Here is a 20,402-nt window from a genome sequence, read left to right as displayed (position 1 = left end):
GTTACTATAGTACTTGAGTTGCCCTACCCAGCTTTTGCACTTAATTATAGTTGCTCATGATTTGCTTATTGCTCTATGTGAACCATATAATTTATCTTCCCAAATAGACAGTAACCTTTTAAAGAATAGCGCTGCATTTTAGGCTACTTCTGCATTTCCTGTTGCACCTAGGAGAGCCATGCCGGTACTTCCAGGTCCTTCTGAGAGCTGCTGGGAGCACTTCCTTTAAGCTAGTGTCTTAATGGGTGGTTGACAGAGTAACCTCTACCCCTGACTGCTCAGCTCTAACAACATAACTTGAGTCCATTGTGTTTCTTTGACCTGGTTCTGGCAGATTAGGCTCTTTTCTTAGACAGTTTACTTACAGTCTTGGTAGGAGGAGGTAGAGATATAGACTTGTTTCAAAAATTCTAAAGATCTAGCAAGACCTGTTCTGGCCTCTCCCTTTGGGTTCAGGTGTTGTCAGGTGGGCTCTATGATCTGGTTTATCCAGACTTGGTGGAGCACCCTACACGTGCTAAATGCTGACCCAAATTCTTGGGATGGGAAGGTACACCCAAATCAGCTTTCTCCTTTGTGCTCTCTCTTGCTCACTTGCTCTCTCTGTCTCTCTCTCTCTCTCTCTCTGTCTCTGCCTGCCCCCTTGTTCCCTCTTCCTCTCTGCCTCCCCCTTTCTCTATTTACTTGTTCTACCACCATCCCAAGAATTTGTAATACCACAAACTGGCTTGTACTGCCCCTGCTATAAATGTTGCTACTCATCCGAGTGAGTATTCTCCTTGAATTAACTGTTGTTCATTGACTAATATCTTGGTGTTCAAGGAATACAATGTTGTAGGCTAAGTATCTAATATTTATGAAGTCACACTTTGAAAATTTAAACCTTAGGTAGCTGTGCAATAATTTAGGTGTGCCACAATGTATATAGTCTGCATGTGGTCTCTTCAGCATGTATTTTAGAAATAATATGGATAAAAAAATTTGTGTATGAATTTGTTCATTATTTGCTCTGATTTCAAAAGAGTAGCAAATCACAATAGATTTATTATTCTGGGACATTGGTAAATTTGATTAGAGCAAATGTTTTGAAATAGAGTAGTAATTGTTTTCTTTTTTAAAAAATAAAGATGGGGTCTTGCTATGTTGCCCAGGCTGGTCTCAAACTCCTGGGCTCAAGCGATCCTTCCGCCTTGGACTCCCTAAGTGCTGGGACTACAGACATAAGTGCCTGGGGAGTAGTAATCTAAGTCAGTACAGTTATAACCAGGAGTCACAGGTATTGATGTAAACTTGGACATTGCCCCTCCATTCAGTTGGTACCCGTTTGGATTTGCATTTTCCTGCTTCTCTTCTTATTTTAAGAACCTGACTTGGGACAGGTGCCGTGGCTCACGCCTGTAATCCCAACACTTTGGGAGGCCAAGGCAGGCGGATCATGAGGTCAGGAGATTGAGACCATCCTGGCTAACACGGTGAAACCTCTGTCTCTCTAAAAATACAAAAAATTAGCCAGGCATGGTGGCATGCGCCTGTAGTCCTAGCTACTCAGGAGGCTGAGGCAGGAGAATTGCTTGAACCCGGGAGGCGGAGGTTGCAGTGAGCCGAGGTTGTGCCACTGCACTCCACCCTGGGCAACAGAGCAAGACTCCGTCTCAAAAAGAAAAAAAGAACCTGACTTGCTTGCATGCTTGGGTTATTTCCATATAAAAAAGTTGTTTCCTAAACTGGTGTCTCCATTCATAGATAACCTGAATGTCTTTTTGTAGCCAAAGAAGATTGTGAGTATGTTTATGAATAGAATCATAATTTCCACCAGCAAAATAGCAATGTTGACAAAAAGGGGCTGGAAAGCAACATTGTAAACATATGATAAGAGTGCCTTGAACAAGCAACAACGAAACTTTCCTCAAGTTGCTTCCTGGAGGGTGTGGGCTGGAAGGCTCTCCTGGCTGGAGAGACAATACGGATGGTTGGCACTGACCTGGCTCATGCCCTGCTGCAGCCTGTGGGGCCTGAGGTTTCCGTAATTTTGCAAGCTGAGACCTGGGGGAGGACTGGGCTCTCTCATTCTTTCCCATCACCTTGGTGTTTGACTGTCTGAACTCAAATTCCAGCTTTGCCATTTGCCAGCTTTGTGATCTAGGGCAGTGGTCCTCAACCTTTTTGGCACCAGGGACCAGTTTCTTGGAAGACAATTTTCCCACAGACCTGGGGTAGGGTGGGTGGGTGGTGGTGGTGGTTTCGGGATGAAACTATTTCAACTCAGATCATCAGGCATTAGATTCTCATAAGAAGCATTCAACCTAGATCCCTCCCATGCACAGTTCACAATAGGGTTCATGCTTCTGTGAGAATCTGATTCCGCCGCTGATCTGACAGGAGGCGGAGCTCAGGCGGTAATGCTTGCTTGCCTGCCACTCACCTCCTGCTGTGTGGCCCAGTTCCTAACAAGCAACAGACCAGACTGGTACTGGTCCATGGCCTGGGGGTTGGGGACCCCCTGACATGGAGTATTTTATTTAAATTCACTGTGTCTCAGTTTCCTCAGTTGAAATGGGAATATGGGTAGTAGCTACCTTGTAGGGTCATTGAGAGGATTCAGTGGGTAACTTACTTAGAACAAGGCCTGCTTGTATAGTAAGCACTTGTTTCCTTGAGTTACTATGCAGCTGCAAGTAACAGATCCCAAACACCAGTGATTAACACTTGTGGATGTTTATTTTTCTCATGTAATGAGAAGTTCGGAAGTAGGCAGCCCAGGGCTGGGATGGTTTCACGAGGCCATCACCAGACTCCAGTATTTCCACTCAGCTTTCCTTAGTGTATGTTTGTCATCTCACAGTCACAAGGTGGCTGCCTCATCTCCAGCATCATCCTTACATCCCAGCAGGAAGAAGAGGAAGGTCAGAGAGCAAATGGTGAGCACCAGCTGAATTGCCTCTCTTTATAAAGAGATTTCCTGAAAGCCTCACACATCAATTTCTATTTACATTACATTGGCCAAAATTATATCACATGATCTTATCTATAAGGAAAGAAAGGAAGTATAGTTTTTAATGGAGCATGTTATCATTCCCCCAAACATCAAGGCTGTTATTGGTAGTAAGGAAGAATTAGAAAAGGGATATTGGGTAGGCAAACCAGCCATGTCTGCCGCAGCACTCAACATTGTTACTTGAATTGTTACTTGAAATTGTCCTTGAATGTGGCTGTCCCTAGAGATAGGGACCTTGCAGGAAGAAGGCTTCAGGGTTCTGATTAGGAATCATGGAAATCTGCAGAAGCAGCAGCATTCACTTCCAGGCCATCCTGCACTAAATGTGGGCCTACGACTGACCCATTCTACATCTTTCTCCTGCTTTCTCAGCCTAATTCACTTCCCCTCTCCTATTACTGCCCAGGGACTTAAATGTCCTATCAAATGTCCTTATTCTGTTGCCTGCGATATCCAGGGTGCTTTGGGGGAACACCTGGAGGCAGTGGCAGTCTGGTGGCCCCGCTAGCACTGAAGACAGGATGCAGGGCAGTCCGTTTATCCGCAAGACGTGGGACTGGACAGGTAGCATGGCCATGGGGGATTTGTCCAGTTCCAGCTCTCCACTTGCTGCACTTTTTCCTCCTCTAATCGAACACTTAGGTGCACATACTCCCTCAGTTTTACTGGCATTCCATTCCCATGCTGCGTGTTGATGAAATGAAAAAGACCCTTTGCCTGCATTTGTCAGCAGGGGAAAACTTGGCTCACACTCTCGGACCCAGGCATGGTGTTTCCCATCTGTGGTGGCCATCACTGACTGGAGCAGCGTGCTTCTAATACACATCTGTCAGGGGTTCTCAGCTTGGGGAAGGGCAGAAGGCCAGATACCATCATCTAAAACTCCACCTCGATCAGAAACAGTGAAAACTTTCTCAAGATGGGCACAACTACCTAAAATGTTGGCTTGGGCTTTGTTACAGGCTGCTTCATTAATGGCCAATATTTTGGCCTGCAGTTAGATAAAAGCATAATACCAGCCAACCTTGAAGCCGCGTTCCATACCTGTTTGCATCATCTTATTTCCACTCCAGAATCAGCAAACTTTCCATTAAGAAAATGGGCCTAGTGTGGTGGTTTCTCAGGGTTTGCTTCAAATCTTTTTCTACTTCCATTAGCTCTCAATACAGAGCTACTGCAAATTCAATAAACGATGGCTCATGATGAAGGCGTAAATGCTTTGTGGTCCGACTAAGACTAAAAATGGTATCTCCATGCCCTTTCCTTAAAAAAGATATCGTTTTCCTCAATCAAAGAGCTTTGTATCAGCAAGGGCAGTTAATTTTTGAAAAAACTAAATTGATTTAGTGCTATTTAAACTCCACAAACTCACTCATTTTGTAAAAGGAAGATAGATTTTTAAAGTTCACAAATAAAAGGTAAGTGCTACTGTGTCAGGTTAGTTAAAAGGGAAGATGATTGAGAGGGCAGTGTGTCATTAATTTTTTGTGTGTGTATACAGAAGCTTTCTCAGAGAAAAACATTCAAATATTACAATTCTCCTTGACCCAACCCCTCCTCAGAGGTAACCAGTATTTTCACTCTCTCATGTATCTTCTAAGACTTTCTATGCATTTATATTTTTTCCATGGAAATTATCTTTAAAACTGTATATGGTATTATGCTGTGCATTATACAACTTTCAGCTTTTAACAATAGTATATCTTGAAGGTTATTACATACTGGTACATTTATACTTACTCTTTTTCATTGTTGCATATACCATGGTTTTAATCCTTCCCCGGGCACTTAGTTGTTGCTAATGCTTTTGTTTCTGGCTTTGTTTTTTGGGTATTACAATTACGCCGTTCTTGTATTAGTGTTTCTGTACATGTGTGTGAGTGTTTCTACTGGATAGATACTGAGAAGTAAAATATTTGAGGCAAATGGTATATGCATTTCAAATTTTAATAAATACTTCCAAATTTCCTTCTAAAGTGGCAATACTAATATTCCCTCCCATCAGCAGTATGTATACAAGAGTTTCAGCTTACTTTTTTTTTTTTTTTTTGAGATGGAGTCTTGCTCTGTTGCTCAGGCTGGAGTGCAGTGGTGTGATCTTGGCTCACTGCAACCTCCGCCTCCTGGGTTCAAGCAATTTTCGTCCCTCAGCCTCCTGAGTAGCTGGGATTACTGGTGGCCATCACCATGCCTGGCTAATTTTGTATTTTTAGTAGAGACGGAGTTTCACCATGTTGACCAGGCTGGTCTCAAACTCCTGACCTCAGATGACCCACCTGCTTTGGCCTCGCAAAGTGCTGGGATTACAGGCATGAACCACTGTGCTTGGCCTCAACATATTTTTTAGTGTCGCATTTATTTCTAGGTTTTTAGGCAGCCTTTTTTTTTAATTTTAATTTTTATTTTATTTTTTTGAGATGGAGTCTCGCTCCTTCACCCAGACTGGAGTGCAGTGGCACGATCTCGGCTCACTGCAAGCTTCGGCTCACTGCAAGCTCCGCCTCACGGGTTCACGCCATTCTCCTGCTTCAGCCTCCCGAGTGGCTGGGACTACAGGAGCCCCTCACTGCGCCCAGCTAATTTTTTGTATTTTTAATAGAGATGGAGTTTCACCATGTTAGTCAGGATGGTCTCGATTTCCTGACCTCGTGATCCACCCGTCTCAGCCTCCCAAAGTGCTGGGATTACAGGTGTGAGCCACTGCGCCCGGCATGGCATCCTTTAATGTTTACCTTTTGCATACATTTCTATTATATGGTGTATTCTAGGACTACAGTTAGCACATACCTATTTAGTAATGCTTTTAATTTGAAATAGTGGTAAATATGAAATCATTCCTATACCACTGAAGCAGCAGCAGCACACTGAGAAATTGTGTCACCTTTAAGTCTCTCTCCTTTAGTGAGGCATATGTGAAACACTATTAAAATGCTGCCTGTTGATTGCTATTTATAGTTGACACTGACGGTTTCCTACCAAGCATTCATCTTCCCAACCCTTTTCTTATTAGTAGACGCCCCTGCCTCCTTTTTCTTCAGAAAAATGACCCCAATTCAGAGATGAATTGTTGAAATACCATTCTCCTTGCCACTTTTTTTTTGGAGACAGAGTCTCTGTCTGTCACTCATTGGAGTGCAGTGGTGCGATCTCAGCTCATTGCAACCTCCACCTTCTGAGTTCAAGTGATTCTTCTGCCTCAGCCTCCTGAGTAGCTGGAATTACAGGCATGTGCCACCACACCCGGCTAATTTTTGTATTTTTATTAGAGATGGGGTTTCACCATGTTGGTCAGGCTAGTCTTGAACTCCTGACCTCAGGTGATCCACTCATCTCAGCCTCCCAAAGTACTGGGATTACAGGCATGAGCCACTGCACCCAGCCAATAATGCCTTTATTTTCAGATGCAGGGAGGCCACCTGTCTCATTCTTGGCTTCTCTGGCTTTTGGAATAGATGAGTAAGTGTGGACAAATGCCCCAGGTCTAGCCATAGTTACCTGCAGTCTTTGGGTGGAACTATCGGGATAGGATGAAACTAACACAAAGGAAAATGGAGCTGAGAAGGAGTTATGTGATCACCTGTTGTTTGCTTTCTTTTCTTTTATATATATATATATATATATATATATATATATTTATTTATTTATTTATTTTTATTATACTTTTAGTTCTAGGGTACATGTGTGCAATGTGCAGGTTTGTTACATATGTATACATGTGCCATGTTGGTGTGCTGCACCCATTAACTCGTCATTTACATTAGGTATATCTCCTAATGCTATCCCTCCCCGCTCCCCCCGTTCCACTGCAGGCCCCGGTGTGTGATGTTCCCCTTCATGTGTCCAAGTGTTCTCATTGTTCAATTCCCACCTATGAGTGAGAACATGTTGTGTTTGGTTTTTTGTCCTTGCGATAGTTTGCTGAGAATGATGATCTCTGGACTCTTCACATTTTGTCTTCTAAGTTGTGGTTTTAGTATTTGCTACTGAATGCCTAACATATTGCCTCCAAATCTAGCTTTTCTTGCTCCTCACGTTTTGGTTGGCTCGGAAGAGGACATTTTGGTATGAGGCATTGGTGGGGCCCTGTGGGAGCAAACAGCCAGCCTCTTTCTTGTGGAAGTTGAAACAGGTGGGGGTGATATGGGGAAGAAAAGTGAGAATTTCCTGTAAACCCTCAGGCTCAACATCATAAAGGAGGAGTGTGGCAGGGGGCCTAAGATGCATCATGCAACTGAACACATCTGTGCCTTAAAATGGAAATTTCACGGAAGGATGGCATTGATGGTAGTCACCATCTACTACTATAGCCATACTGGCAATATTAATAACAATGAAAATTATTGAGTGTTGGTGCCTGCCAGGTGCTGTGCTGAGTACTTTACATTTATGATCTCAATCTCTGTAATAATGGTCTGAGATGACATGGATAGCACTATTTTTTTTTTTTTTGAGACAGAGTCTTGCTCTGTCGCCCAGGCTGGAGTGCAGTGGCACAATCTCGGCTCACTGCAAGCTCCGCCTCCTGGTTTCAGGCCATTCTCCTGCCTCAGCCTCCCGAGTGGCTGGGACTCAGGAGCCCCCCACTGCGCCCAACTAATTTTTTGTAATTTTAGTAGAGATGGGGTGTCACCATGTTAGCCAGGATGGTCTCGATCTCCTGACCTCGTGATCCGCCCGCCTCGGCCTCCCAAAGTGCTGGGATTACAAGCATGAGCCACTGCGCCCGGCCAGATAGCACTATTTTTTAGAGGAAAATGAAGTTAGGAAAGTTGGTCAAGGCCACACGGTCAGTGGTAATGGTGGGGCTTGAGCAGCCTAATTCTTGGGCTGTGCGTGAGCCCCAGTGGTGTATTGCCAGCTTTCCCAAGCAGCCTCGACTCTGCATCTCACATTCTTCCTGACATCCACATTCCTCCATAGCTTTGGTCCCAGCTCACCCTTGCACCATGTCCAGCACCATTTCTATGAGCTTTGACGTATGCATTCTGCCCACCCTTGGACGCCTAAGCAACATCCATTTGCTTGTCTGCCTTTCTTAGCCACTTTATTTGTAAGTAATATATTTATTGGGAACTCTCCAGCACTTATTGTCTGTATCAGCATTTCTTAATCTTTGGGGATCGTGGACCCTTTACATAGGCATTATTCTCCCTAACAAAAAAAGTGTATATATATAGTGTATGCATGTAAATTTGCATGCAGTTTCATAGAGTTACAAATACTCTGAAAACCAGTTTCATGCCTAGCATCTTCTCGTAACCAACAGAGTAGATGGGCAAGACAGTGGGGTTGAATGAAATGTTCCTGTCGTGTAAATATCTTTCCTGTGTTTAAGATTTCTTCCTAATCCCCTAAAAGGGAGGGATGGTCTCAATCTTTGAATATATTTGTATATTATGATATAACTGGCACAGTTATTTGTCTTATAAATTATGGAGCTTTGTTTGTAGTGGCAGTTGAAGGAGGCCGCTCTGCTTTGTTTTTTGCCAAATTATTTTCATTACAAGTAACTGCAGTTCATAGTAGTCATTGATCAGGAATTTTCTTTATGGTAAGTTAACTGGACAAAGTAGAAATAAAATTTTCAGTATGGATAACAAGTTTTATCAAACTTAATAGGCTCAAGAAAGGATTTTGTGCTACAGATCCTACTGTATTATAATGATGCCTATTTTATAGAGAAACCAGGAATTACTGAGTTCACTTGAGTTGAAACTCATTTTAAAATTTTCAACTCCATTTTTTTTATCTGTTTCAACTGACTTGGACATAGGGAACTTGAAAATGACCTAATTTCTTCCAAGGCCAACTGTTAAAATTCTGCTTCATGTATGAATTACAGCTTTTGTGTTTGGATTATTGGTGCTAAGATTTAGAATCTTGAGGCTGTCTTGTTGGAAACTGATTTCCTTTATTTCAGAAATTACTCAGTATGAGAAACATGTCATTCAAAGTAATTTTCGTGATTTTCTGACAGGCAGACATGTTAGTGCCTTTCAAACAAACTAAAGCCTTCATTTAGTAAGATTTATCCTCTCGCGAGCTAAAATATGTCCTTTGAGAAAGTGTTTTCTTGGTCTAGAATTCTTTTGTTGGGGCTCACTGTTGCAGAAGAGTGTTCCCTGCTGCGCAGTTCCGCTTGGTCCTGCGGCTAGACAGTGAGCGGAGCTGACAGGGTTGAAGGTTAGCATCCTAGGACTTGGGGGAGCTCAGCCCTTCTGTTGGGGTGCGTGTGAATGCCACAGTGTCTCGCAGGAGGACCTCTAAGGTCCAAAAGAGGCATCCTGCTCCCTCCTTCTGTCACTTATCTTTGGAGTCTCAGTTGTGAAACTTTTGATTCTGTTTCTTAGGAGGTATGAATTTGAAGACGTTACAAAGCACCCATTTGGTCTCTTGAATATAATTCCTTGGAGTAGTTGTCCTTCTGAAACAGAAGCATTTAACTTCACAGCCTCATGGGAAGGAAGGAAGCCGATAAGAAACCCCACTCTGATTGTGACTCCCGGCGGTCCCTGCATGTATGAGGCACTGGCCACAGCTTTTGTTCTTGCTTTTGTTCCATGTACACAACTTGTTTTTCTAGAATTCCCCAAGCTTTTGTATGCTGAAGAAAAAAATCAAACCATCACAATTTTATCCTGATTATATTCCATCTCACTTCCAACTCAACTTCATAAAAACATGCACAGTTTTAAGGTGTGGTATGCTAAATTGAAAATTACATTGCTATAATATTCTTTGTTTGCTTTTTTTGTTTATGAACCAGATGAAGTAGTTGACCTCTCACTTGTTTCAAGGCTAATCTGGGTAAATACTTTTGTCTTTGTTTTTTTGGTTGGTTTTGTCCGATGATAGTATATTCAGAAATAATGTTCATAGCAATAAGGTCAGAGACTTGTAAGAGGGAGAATGACTGATTCATCTTTCTGTTCACAGCATTAACACCATAGCTTGTGTTCAGTGAATGGATGCATTTATTACTTGAGCACTTAAGAGTGTCAGGCGTGATGCTAATTTCCAGAGATCCAAAGTTGAGTGAAATGGAAAAGGGAAATAAAGAAGAGGAAATAATTCCCAAACAGTGTGGAGCGTTACATACAGATGCATAGGTTTTGATGGTAGCACCTGGGGGCACCTCCTCTTTGAGGATATCTTATCTTAGCTGATTAAAAGAAGTAGCATAGGGGCCGGGCATGGTGGCTCACACTGGTAATCCCAGCACTTTTGGGAGGCTGAGGCAGGCGGATCATGAGGTCAGGATATCGAGACCATCCTGGCTAACATGGTGAAACCACGTCTCTACTAAAAATACAAAAAAATTAGCTGGGCGCGGTGGCGGGTACCTGTAGTCCCAGCTATTCGGGAGGCTGAGGCAGGAGAATAGCGTGACCCTGGGAAGCGGAGCTTGCAATGAGCCGAGATTGCACGACTGCACCCCAGCCTGGGCAACAGAGTGAGATTCTGTCTCAGAAAAAAAAGAAAGAAAGAAAAAGAAGTAGCCAGATGAAGGTGGGGTAGGGACACTGCCAGTCACAAAAAGCACGGAGGCAATAAATAGCATGATTTTGCTGGGGAATATGGGCACTGGGGACACAATGCTAGGTGACTGGTGTCAAGAGACCTATGAAGTGGGTCTGTGATAAGGGCCCTTGTCATAGATGGCTTTGTAAAGCATACAAAAGAGATTTAATCCCAGCCTATTGATCAAGAATGACAAGGGCAATATGCCGAAGCTGCTGCTTATTCTGTAAGCTTACTAAATCAATAGACATTTTAAAAATCCATCATCATGGATCCCATGGGGCTTAGTATCATTTTGTTATTTTGAAATGTTGTGATGATAGTTGATGAAATTAATTAATCATACTCTATCGCAGATGGAAATGAGACAGTGGTAACAGTTCTTTCTCTGTGGGGAATGAAGTATTTTGGTTGCAAGAAGAGGAGGAAGGTGCAAGCTCTTTCCTCTGCAGCCTCTTCAGGCCAGAGGAGTCTGTGTGGGTTGTGATTTGTGGGTGGCTTGTCATTCTGTGGGTGGCAGGCACAGCAGGGGCCTGTGAGAATGCAGGAACAACTTGTATACACAAAGTACTTTGCAGTTTTGTGAAGCCCCTTCATCCATGTTATTGATTCTGAGCTCACAAAATCCGTATTTAAAAAGCAGAACAGCAGACCTCTCCAGTTATTCCTATAGTTGAAGTTCAGAGAAGTTAAGTGAGATGTTCAAGGATATGCAATTAGAAATCAAAGGATATTACATAAACCCCAAATTTATGACTCTGGTACTTACGCACTTTCCACATTACCACACTTCTGCCTTGCTTGATAGCTATTCAAGAGACCTGGCCATTTTCCTCTCAAAACTACGAGTGGTTCCCTTCAACAGAGACACTATTGAGTGAACAGATTCTTAACAGTGTAGAAACTTAGCTTAATCAAATGAATATGGTGTTGAGTCTGTTCTCTGAAAGCAAAATTATTTTAGTCATATGCTGCTTCTCTTTGATGAATTGTTGCCTTTATATTTGTGCCTGATTTGAAATAGCTTTCAAATCAAAGTCGTGGTGGGGAGACACGATATGAGTGAAGCTGGAGCTAGAACAGTTTTAAGATAGCTGACACCTTTGTCTTTTTATGCTTTGAGCTGATGAAAATCTGTTCCATTTTTGACTGCCACAGTATTTTAATTCTGGTAAACTTTTTTTTGTGGGGGGTGAGAATGTGAGAGTTTATATTTTTATTTGCTTATATGAAAAGGTAATTATACAAAAAAGAAATTATCCAGGCGTGTTGGCGCGCACCTGTCATCCTGGCCACCTGGGAGGCTGAGGTGGGAGGGTTGCTTGAGCCCAGGAGGTTGAGGCTGTCGTGAGCTGTGATAATACCACTGCACTCCAGCCTAGGCAACAGAGCAAAACCCTGTCTCAAAAACAAACAAAAAAGGTAGTTAGATGAGTACATGCAAAAAATGGTGAAATCCAAGTCAGGTCCGTTGTCTAGTTAACTGTGCTTCGTCCCAGTCAGTTTTCTGCTTTTGATAATGCAATGCAGGTTATGTAAGATGTTACTATTGGGAGAAGCTGAGTGAGGAGTGTACCAATCTCTGTACTATTTTGGCAATTTCTTGTGAGTCTATAATTATTTCAGAAGAAAAGGTAAAAGAAAAGTAATTAGGATATGTCAGTCAAATAAGTCAGGTATTTTCCTTAAATTTGAAACAATTTGTCATGACTAAATTGTAGTGCAGGCTGGGCGTGGTGGCTCATGCTGTAATCCTAGCACTTTGGAGTCCGAGGCAGGTGGATCACTTGAGGTCAGGAGTTCGAGACTAGCCTGGCCAACATGGTGAAACCCCACCTCTACTAAAAATACAAAAATTAGCCAGGCTTGGTGGCACATGCCTGTAGTTCCAGCTACTCAGGTGGCCGAGGCATGAGAATTGCTTGAACCCAGGAGGCAGAGGTTGCAGTGAGCCGAGATCACGCCACTGCACTCCAGCCTGGGCGACAGTGCGAGACTGTCTCAAAAAAAAAATTATTTTAAATAAATAAATCATAGTGCAAATAACATACTCATAATTCATTCATTCATTCACCAGATAATTGTTGAGTTCTTTACTTTCTGCCAGGCATTATTTTAGTTGCAGAATCGGAGAGCTGTGCCTTACTGTAAGGGGTTAACCAGAAAGAGCCTTCCCTCCTTGCTTCTTAGTTGTAGAGCAGGGCTTCTTAACCCTAAGCTGTGGATTTTAGGGATAACATTTGTGCTTTCTGCAGAAAGTATCCTTAGTGTTCATTAGATTTTTGAAGTTTAAGGACTGCTGCCTTAGATGATTACTTCTCATACATGGCTTTTCATGAATACAGGGAAGCCTCTGGCATTCTGAATGCATTAACCTCCTGATTAATTGTCTTTGGGAAACTTGAGCTTTGCAAGGTTCCTATCAAACTTCTTTATTTTTCTTTTTAGTTGACTGATGGGAAAGGTGTTGGATACTTAGAAACAGTTTGACTTCTGAAACAAAAATATTTAGAGCTACTTAAGTTGATCCACGTTAGCTCTGGGTGGTCAACTCACTTAGCAAAACTTAATGCTGATGATGAAGCTTCTAAAATGTTTTTGCAGGAGCTCTTGTGTAAGTGTCATGCTGAACACTGTATTGGTACTGAACACATTTTTATTGCCCCATCCATTCCAAGGGGCCAATGTGCCTGACACATCTCTTTTATTCAGAGTCTGTGTGGTGTTTAAAATTAGTTCCAGGTAAGACTTAAAATTCATGATAGGTTTTACACATTCTCTCTTTTATATGTGGTTGGTACAGGTATGTGATTTTTCTCTTAAAGAAAAATGAAAACCAATCTTAAACTTCCATCAAATTACATTGCCCTGCAACTATACATATTTCCCTTGGTAGCATTTAGTGTACTTGACATGCTTCTGTTTTAAGGGATGAGATGCTCTTAGAATAAGAGACTTAAAGTACGAGAAGGAGAGTTTGGACTAAAATAAGTCTGACTATATCTACAATAATTTATAGTGGTAATTTTCAAGTTTGTCTCCTGTCATTAGACTTTGAGCCCCTTGAGGGCAAGGCTGAGCTCATTTATGTCTGTTTATTCCTCGGCTCCTAGTGTGGGATCTAGCAGCCTGTAGGTGTTCAGGAATTGTCTGTTAAAAGACCTTCAAAACACTATTTACAGGTACCACCAAACCTCACAGTGCTCACCCAGGAATGCATAGGAAACCTTTACACTAATCAAAGATCCCTGTTGGCTAGAGCACTGTGTGTGGTGGTGTTTTTAAAATGCTCAGAATCCAGGCTGGTGCAGTTGGCTCATCCCTGTGATCCCAGCACTTTGGGAGGCTGAGATGGGTGGATCGCTTGACCTCAGGAGTTCAAGACTAGCCTGGGCAACATGACAAACCTCATCTCTACAAAAAATAAAAAAAAAAAAGTAAAATTTAAAAAAACCCTCAGAATCCTCAAATGGTATAAATATTCCCCTCTCAACATACTCTTTGACTTTAAAAACTTAAAACTGATAGTTATATTTTGGCCATTGCTTAAGTAGCTAATTTTGGAAGTGAAAGGTATCTTCTTTCTGTACAAGAAAACCAGCAAACAACGTGAGCTGAATTAATTTTTGTTTATAATGTAATTTCTCTGTTTGTTTGGAGGGCTCTTTCTGTGGGTGCTTCATAGATTTAGCCATGATGATTTCCATTTTAGATTTATGAACTGTCCAGGAAGGAATTCTGTTTTAATTTGTCACAACACCACAGTCCCTTGAAGGCATGGATTCTTAATGCATCTGATGAGGAGAATGTAATTTTAAACACTTATACCGACCAATGATGAAAAGAACAAAAGGCATGCTATATTCAGTTCCAAGTGGATTCTCTTTATCCATGGGAAATGATAAATGCCCCATATTGTTGGGAAAAAAAAATAGATGAAACAAACATTTGTAAATCTAACAAAATTTGCAATTCCATGGAAACTGAAATTAAAAATACAATAACCGGCTGGACATGGTGGCTCATGCCTGTAGTCCCAGCACTTTGGGAGGTTGAGATGGGCAGGATCGTCAGAGGTCAGGAGTTCGAGAGCAGCTTGGCCAACATGATGAAACCCCTTCTCTACTGAAAATGCAAAAATTAGCTGGGCGTGGTGGCAGGAGCCTGTAATTCCAGCTACACCGGAGGCTGAGGCAGGAGAATCGCTTGAACCTGGGAGATGGAGGTTGTAGTGAGCTGAGATAGTGCCGCTACACTCCAGCCTGACGACAGAGTGAGACTCTGTCTCAAAACAAAAACAGAAAACAATAATCATATTTGCACATAAGAAAGTGAAATACTTAGGTATAAATCTAATGAAACATACAAAATCTGTATGCTGAAAATTACAAAATGCTCATGGATAAAATCAAAGACCTGAATACATGGAGAGACATATCATGTTCATGGATTGGAAGACTGACCATAGTAAAGATATCAATTCTCCTGCAAATTATTCTATAAATTTGACACAACTTTTTGTAAATTGATAGTGACATCAAAATAACAAGCTTAAAAACATAAGCCTGATATTTCATCTTCACATCTTAAAAATTTCAGCTTAATTAGTAGTTACCATTTTTCTGTATGCTGCTATCTCATTGTAGTCCTATGAAATAATGATAAAATTATTGGCTTTATAGGTTTGTAGTCTGATAGATCTTTCAATGAAAAAGTTAAAGTGTGTACATTTTCTTATTCTTTAGCCTTAGTTTTTTGTTTTTGTTATTAAATAAATTCTTGAGTTTTTGTGATACTGTTGCTGGGTTCAAGAAAAACTCTTTTTTTTTTTTTTTTTGAGATGGAGTCTCGCTCTGTCGCCAGGCTGGAATCCAGTGGCGTGATCTCGGTTCACTGCAACCTCCACCTCCCGGGTTCAAGCGATTCTCCTGCCTCAGCCTCCGGAGTAGCTGGGACTACATGTGTGCGCCACCACACCCAGCCAATTTTTGCATTTTTAGTAGAGACAGGGTTTCACCATGTTGGCCAGGATGGTCTCGATCTCTTGATTTTGTTATTTGCCTGCCTCGGCCTCCCAGGGTGCTGGGATTACAGGCACGAGCTCCCATGCCCGGCCAAGAAAAACTCTTATAATCAGTATTAATCATTTTAGATTCACCTAAGAGTAAATTTTTTAAAATAGTACTCCTCTTGTATGAGTTTTCTGCATGACAGGTGCAATTGAGCAATAGCCACACAAGTGTCTAGGGATGGCGCTGAATGTGTAACAAAAGGTTAAAGGGTTTTCTAACAGATTGCCAGCAGTGTTTTACATTTCCTGAATGATCTAAGTGTTGGTTTAGCTTGGGACTGGAGAACATAACAGATTTAAAAAATAACAATGAATATGGTTGCTATGTCAGAATTAAAAAGTTATTTAAATAAAGTCAGGCCAGGGAGTATAATCAAAAGATTCCCAACAATCCTGGTGAGTTTTACTTTAGAAAAAAGTTCTGGGATAAGTGATTCAGATTTATAGTGGAACCAGATTTTATATTCATTTCTTTCCAGTTAATCCAGATTCTATTTTGTACATTTAGTACCTTAAAAAGTAAATGAAGGGACATACATTTGAATAGAATTCTTTGTTTTCTATTGAATTTAATGCTTTCATAATCATTATGTGAAAATACTTTCAAATGATTTACACATGATTTAGAAATGCAGGCAGCCCTTTCCAAGTGGTTATTGTATTCTGACACACAGTGATTTTTGTAGATATATCATGTTACAGAATGAAATGGCCATTTTTGTGGGATGAATTTTCTAAAGAACATGTTGAAATATTGGAGGTTAGGGTTATTTTGAAACATGAGTTTCTCCTCTCACAAATTAAAGTGTTTGATCCCTGTAATTGCCAGACTGTAAACTCTAATAGGGATAGTAAGATCTAAGTGTCGGTTTAGCAACGACATTAAGAAAATTTTAAGTATAGCTTTGAATTTTTAAAGGTATTAATGTTATTTTTCATTTAAATTAATAGTAATTTCACGAGAAACAAATGGCTTAAACTCAGGGAAGCAAGGATTATAATTGATTTTTTTGAGCAATGTTCTCTTTTGGTTACAAAGTAAAAGGTAAAATAAAAGTTTAAAAGCATTTGGAAAGAATGTTCTTTGGTTTTTTCACTCAGTAACCTAAAGTTTAATGACCCTTTACAGTGCTGATAAACACTTAATTTTTGCAGTAGGCATTGCTAGTTCAAATTGAAGGAAGGTTGCCGGGCTCTTGCCTATAGTCCCAACTACTTAGGAGGCTAAGGCAGGAGGATCCCTTGAGGCCAGGAGTTCAAGGATGCCATTAGCCATCATCGTGCTACTGCACTCCAGCCTGGGCAATAGAGTGAGAACTGGTCTCAAAAAGAAAAGAAAAGAAAAAGAAAAGAAAAGAAAAAGCACTGAGTGGACCTTAAAATACCTCTGTGTTGCTTCATTTTAATTAATTAATTAATTTTTTTTTTGAGATGGAGTCTTGCTCTGTTGCCCAGGCTGGAGTGCAGCAGTGCAATCTTGGCTCACTGCAACCTCTGCCTCCTGGGTTCAAGCAATTCTCCTGCCTCAGCCTCCCTAGTAGCTGGAGCTACAGGTACATGCCAACATGCCTAGCTAGTTTTTGTATTTTTTTAGTAGAGATGGGGTTTCACCATGTTGGCCAGGCTGGTCTCGAACTCTTGACCTCAGGTGATCCACCCGCCTTGGCCTCTCAAAGTGCTGGAATTACAGGCATGAGCCACCATGCCCGGCCTGCTTCATTTTAAAGATACTTCATTCTTCCTTGTATCCTGAAATCTCTCAGCACCAACAGGGAAGGCATTTAGGTGACATTGGAAAGTTACTTTCTGATGCCTTCTATAGGTACTAAGCTGACCCCGCCTGAGACCTTGCCTTGAGATCAGATTGGACTTAACTGAGCATTTGTCATTTGATCATCTTAAGGTATCTCAAGCACTGAATGAGAAACTGGAAGTTTCTTGTGTATCTGGGTTATACACTTGGTCCATTCTAATTTCAATAGCACCATTATTTCTGCATATGTTATATAAGGAGAAAAAGACCTTAAAGTGTTTAAATCTTTCTGTTTTTTTTGAGACGGAGACCTGCTGTGTTGCCCAGGCTGGAGTGCAATGGTGCAATCTCGGCTCACTGCAGCTTCAGTCTCCTGCGTTCAGGTGATTCTCCTGCCTCAGCCTCCCAAGTAGCTGGAATTACAGGCGCCTGCCACCACACCCAGCTAATTTTTGTACTTTTAGTAGAGATTGGCTTTCACCATATTGGCCAGGCTAGTCTCGAACTCTTGACCTCAGGTGATCCACCCACCTCAGCCTCCCAAAGTGCTGGGATTACAGGCATGAGCCACCGCGCCTGGCCTTACATCTTTTTATATAGTACTGGTTACCATAAAACACTATATTATGTAGAATTTGTTTTGAAAAAAATATGTAATAGAATTCAAAACAATTAGGTAGCTCAGAATGTTTTCTTAGATTATACTCTGTGCCTGGGTCAAGAGGTAACAGACAAATAGGTTCCAAATTTTACAGCTAGATGACTTGGACACACAGAGAATAGGTGACTTGCTGATGAATAAACAGGGAATCTGATGGATCTCCAGGCCCTAAGCTCTGGCCTTGGACTCTTGCACTTTTTGCAGTCTAATGTTTGGAAACATACAGGTGAACCTGAATTAAAGAGAAATACATGTAAGTCCATTTACTTTAATTTCATTTTCATTATTGTACTTAGAGTGTGAGGATGCTGTCGTCTTTGAATGAAGGCAGCGTTCAGTATTAGTGGGATTGTTTAGCTTCTCCCACCCTACTACAAAGAGATGAGGAAACGCTGGACGTCGTTTTAGTCTGGTCAGCAAATCCAAATCTGTGAGCATTGTGGAGAAAGGGTCTATGTTCACATATATTTTTAGTAGTTCTTAGAAGAAAGACAAATGCTGCTTTTTTTTTTTTCTTTTTTTAGATGAAGTCTTGCTTTGTTGTCCAGGCTGCTGGAGTGCAGTGGCATGGTCATGGCTCACTGCAGCCTCAAACTTCTGGGCTCAAGCCATCTTCTGACCTCAGCCTCCAGACTAGCTGGGACTACAGGTGTGCACCACCACATCTGGCTATTTTTTTTTTTTTTTCCAAGATAGAGTCTTGCTCTGTCGCCCAGGCTGGAGTGCAGTGGCATGATCTTGACTCACTGCAACTGCCGCCTCCCAGGCTCAAGCGATTCTCCTGCCTTAGCCTCCCAAGTAGTTGGGACTACAGGTGCCCACCACCATGCCTGGCTAATTTTTGTATTTTCGTAGAGACAGGGTTTCACTATGTTGGCCTGACGGGTCTTGAACTCTTGGCCTCAAGTGATCCACCCACCTTGGCCTCCCAAAGTGCTGGGATTACAGACGTGAGCCACCACGTCTGGCCTAATTTTTTAAAAAATTATTATTTGTAGAGATGGGGTATCTCTGCAATTATTTGTAGAGATGTTGCCTGAGCTGGTCCTGAACTCCTGGCTCCTATGATCCTCCTGCCTCGGCCTCCGAGAGTGCTCGGATTACAAGCATGAGCCACTGTGCCCTGCCAAAAGCTTGATTTTTAAGAAGGTGGGAGACAGTTTCACCTGCACCGCCTTCTCTGCGGGGAATCATCATCAAGGTCACTGATGACGTTATCATCGTCACGGGGGAAGTGCTGGCATAACCTGTAGGTCAGTGCTCACTCATAAGAAATATTTTTAATATCTTTTTTCTACCCTGAAATGAGTATCGCATAGCCAATATAATACATCTATTCATGCATGCTTAAAAAGTCAATATAATGTCCTACCTGCAATGTAAGGAGAAATTAAAGAAGGCCATTTCTACCTTTTCATATTCATTGCTCAGACAAAACTGTACTTACTGGAAGATGGAATGAAACCATTAGATGCTTACGTGTGTGTGGAATTACCACGATGAAAAAGCTAGTGACTCAAACACTACAAGTGGTTAGGTGGTCAGTGATACGATTTTTCAGAGATGGTGAACAATTCCTGACAAAATTCCAAAGTAAGCAAACTAAAGTGATTTTTCTATTCAGTGTTAGCTGTGTTCCAGGAAATTTTGGCATACATTAAAGTCAAACACACACATTGTATTTTTATGTAATAAAAATATCATGATATGAGAGGTTTTTTAACCAATGAAAACATCTAAAGCCTTTTAAATCCATCAGAACATAGGACAATATACTGTCACACACACTATATGATTTCTAGTAAACCTGCTGCCGGCCCACCAAATGCCGGTGGTGTTACCCAACTATCCTGATGACCCAGAATGCCCCACACATTTCCAAGATGCCTGCTAGGGTGAGACACTACTCTTGTTGAGAACTTCCTTTCATTTTCTCCTGCTTTTTGATGATTTGCTTACTGTTTAGAAGTAGGCACTCTGTCATACCTTCTAATTTTTCTTGCTCTCATAGGGTGGTGGTGTGTGGGGGCATGGTGAGGGAAGAAGAAAAAATTGTAGTTTGTAGTGGTGGGGAAGGATCTGTATCAGCATTTTGAAGATTTTTTTTTTTTTTGCATTCAAGAGGGAAGGTGAAACTCTATCCTTAATAGTGTTTGACACCTCAAAGCACTATTTGATGTGAAGCAAAAATTTGCTTTTTGCATTTTTTAAAGCAAATGGGAAATAAATCATTTGACCCCATTATTCTTCCTCGTTAACCTGGAGATTATGTTAAATACTGTTGTGAAAGGAGTGTGAATTGGAATGTTTCTTAGGAACACCTATTTAATATTATTGTCTGTAAAATTTCAAAGCCTGGCAACCACTGAATTTTGGGCATCACAGTAGAATCGGTCATGAC

The 20,402-nt window shown here is 41.4% G+C and overlaps 1 protein-coding gene across 3 annotated transcripts in view; it reads left to right on the top strand.

Annotated features, from left to right (window-relative positions):
* The window catches only part of NHSL1 (NHS like 1), a 276,666-nt gene that overhangs the window by 75,060 nt on the left and 181,204 nt on the right, over nt 1–20,402 (top strand). The window lies entirely within an intron of this gene.

Source organism: Pongo pygmaeus, chromosome 5, assembly GCF_028885625.2.
Source record: "Pongo pygmaeus isolate AG05252 chromosome 5, NHGRI_mPonPyg2-v2.0_pri, whole genome shotgun sequence".
Lineage (NCBI taxonomy): Eukaryota > Metazoa > Chordata > Mammalia > Primates > Hominidae > Pongo > Pongo pygmaeus.
Note: the sequence above shows the minus strand (reverse complement) of the source record. Positions and strands in the feature narration are given on the sequence as shown.